Raw genomic sequence first — 3,293 nt, 5'->3', positions numbered from 1 at the left:
TGAACTAGTTCATAAATTGCTCAGTAACTTCTGATTCTGCTGATGATTTTCAGTCAGCTGGCAGAGTCTCAAAAGGTAAAGGTCTGGGTAAGAACAGGATTGCTCTGCTAACCTCTATGACGAATCTGAGGAAGTGCCAATCTTTTGGGTATTTTTCTAAATATTGGTAGACATAGTTCAGTGCCAGCCCAGATTATTGCTTGTCTTTTTGTAACCTTTGCTATGTAGCTGTCTTCCCCAGTTACCATCCAAAATTTGTCTCACTTTTCTGTCTTGATTTTTACAACTGTTAAGCATCTAAATCTATGAGACTGTCATTATGTTTTACATTGTTTGAGATTCCCATCCTGCCTAAATTGTATTGCACAGCAGCTTTTTGCCACTGACCATGCAGGGATGAATTCGTACTCATATTTTCTATGCAATGATTGCAGGATCTGAAGAAAACATCTGAATCTAAAGTCTCCCTCTTAGATACAAAGTAATGTATGTGTTATGTGTATACATATACTAAATATCCTACATCCCGTTTGAAACATTTAAAATTTCCTAGTCCAGGCTAGTTCTCACATCAGTTGCTTGTTGGTCACTGTGTTTTCATTGGTGAGAGGAGGTCTGTGGAATGAAATGGGATTTGGAATGGTACTTAAGGGCAAACTTCTTGGTGACTAAGTTGGCAGTCAGGGCAGAGACTTCCCTTGTTTGGTTCCTGCAAAAATGCAGTCCCATCTTTTTGACCTCAAAGCCAAAGAACTGTTCTTAGAATGAAAAGAGTGGTTGTGCCCATGCTTATCAATCTGACATGAACCACCCTCCAGTGTTATCTTCTGCTTATCCATGCTGGTTTTTACTTTGTAGCCACCATGACTCTTTAAAGGCGCACTCAAACTCATCCATGCTGATGGATTCTAGCCTCTGGGTGTTTAGTTTTCAGTTTGCCTTATGAAAAACAACAGTGTATTAATCATAAATTGACTTCTTTCTTTGAATATGTAATTGGGTGTGAGCCAATACCATGCTTATCATACAGTGGACAAACCATATGCTGGGTTACCTTAGGAAAAGCATGAGCAACAGATAGAGGGAAGTTATTACCTCTTTGGCATGGCGCTGAGAAGGGCTTGCTTAAAATATTGTGTCCTGTTTTGGGCCTTTAAGAGATACTGAAAAACTGAGTGTTCAAGGTGGTCAGGGTTCTAGGGCATGTGAGCCATGAGGAGAGCTGGAGGGAGCATGGCCAGTTTAGCCTGAGAAGAGAATGTGCAGGGTGATCTAATTGGACACTACAGCTGTAGGGAGGGTAGTTACAAGATTGTGGGGTCAAGCCCTAGATAGTACATCAAAGAGCTACAGCTCTGAGTTGCTGTATGGGAGGCCCTGGAAAAGCTTCAAGGAAAACTTGCTCACAAGGAGAGTGGCAAAGGACAGGGAATGGTTTATAAGAGAGGTGCTGGAACTCCATTCCTGGAAAGGTTCAGGAATGGTTCAACAAAGCTAAGTTGGTCCTGATCTAGCATTGGGGATGGCTCCGCTTCAAATAGGGAGGCTGGACAAATGACCTGCAAAGGCCCCTTAAAATATTATGGAAGTGTTGGATTTTGGGCCTTTTTTTTCCATGCTGCTTAATGCTCTTCAGCAAGCAGCTGTGTGTTGTCACTGACTGTTACCAACCATTCCTTGCCTTGTATAAAACAAATCAGTATGCTGTTGCAACAAGTGAAAAAGCTCTAGTTTTATTTTAGTACAAATTTGATTATCACATATCTCTTTGAGAAAGAATTTTCTCAGGCTAAAATCATCTGGTTAATAATAGACATCACATTAATCCTGACAAGATGATGCATTTAAAACTAAGACTTGTAGTGGGGCCTATTTTATCATGTTGCTTCTTGATCTTTCAGGGCAGTGCCAGTTGACCACAGTTCAATGCAGTAATTTTCTAATTTAGTCAAAGATCTCTCACTCCATTGCTCTGTAGAGTCTCCAGTACTTCTACATCTGATGTGTCCTGCTTTATTTTGTTGTACTCCCTTGAGCTGTCTTGTCTCAGAATGGCAGTGTCCAGAGCAGTTCTCCCTTATGTCGCTCCTGGGTAATCAGGCACCCAGTCCTCAGCAGTGTTACTTTCTTTTCTGCCTGGTAGAGTTTCCCCCAGTTTGACATTCTCGCTCTTCAGAGCCAAGTGAGCTTCTGCCATTGTTTTTTCTCATTTTTTTACAGTACTTCTCTATTCAGATGTTGAAACTTTAAAACTGTGAAGTTTTTGAAGGGTTGGTTCTTCTGAAGCCCATTGGGCATGAAGCAGGCTGTGGCATGACAGCATTGTTTAACATGATGAAAGGTTTCTTTTTGCTCAAGTTCTTTCTGACTGTAGTGCTTAGAGCATTTGTCAAATGAAACTCTGGTAAGTGTTGTTTAACTCTGGTGTGTGTACTTTAATGTCGTCCTCTTCAGTTGTTTAAAAAAAAAATAAAACTATGGTGTCTCTTTTATACTCCGAAGTAGCCTTAAAAACATTTGAAGAGCTGAAACAACTGAAGTAAAACTTACGAATCCACTCTGAACAAGAAGCAAGAAAAAGAATAAAATCGGCAGAAACTTTTTGGATGGGCTCCAAGCACTTTCGCATGTCAGAAAATTGTTTACTCTGAAAGCTGTACTAAGAGATAAATTCTTATCTCTTGATAAAAGCCAACTTTTTAGTTATCATAGAGGTGTGCTGCTGAGTCCAGCTGAAGCTGGGGGAGAGTAAGGTGTAGTCATACTCTTGCTGAGCCTGAGCATTTTCAGGTGGTGACGACTGAGTTGAATATTCACCTAGCAGCTACTGCTGTCGTAAATATTATTCCTGTGTATTGCAATTGCAAAGCATGTCTCATTTCACATGATGTATTTTTCTAACAAATGCTTCTAGGCAAATGAGTGTTGCATTTCTTTGTTTCTCTCTCTCCTGCACTGTGGCAGTGCTTTAGAAAAGCAATCTTCTGCATTGAATTTCAGACCTCTTTCAGCCTTGGCTTCTCTGTTCACTGTAACAAGCGCTTGGTGCTTTTGATTAAAGGGCAGTACTTACCCTCCTTCAACAACACCAAGCTTTCAAGTCTCAAACAGTTTTATTTGTGGCTTTATCTGTTCTTAATTTTATCACTGTTTGACCATGACCACAAATTCCAACTCTGTTAGTTTTAAAAAATCCCCAAACCTTCAAACCTTGAAAAGGAAACTTTGCACAATTCTGTGACCTTAGCTTGTCATGGTTCATGGGTGTACTGCAAATATCTCATGGTAGAACA

General features: G+C 40.3%; 1 protein-coding gene across 1 annotated transcript in view; it reads left to right on the top strand.

Moving 5' to 3' along the window:
- Positions 1–3,293, top strand: part of SUFU (SUFU negative regulator of hedgehog signaling) — an 87,789-nt gene that overhangs the window by 24,737 nt on the left and 59,759 nt on the right. The window lies entirely within an intron of this gene.

The sequence above is a fragment of the Geospiza fortis genome, unplaced genomic scaffold (genome assembly GCF_000277835.1).
Source record: "Geospiza fortis unplaced genomic scaffold, GeoFor_1.0 scaffold130, whole genome shotgun sequence".
NCBI classification, from domain to species: Eukaryota; Metazoa; Chordata; class Aves; order Passeriformes; family Thraupidae; genus Geospiza; species Geospiza fortis.
This window is presented reverse-complemented; position numbering and strand designations above follow the sequence as displayed.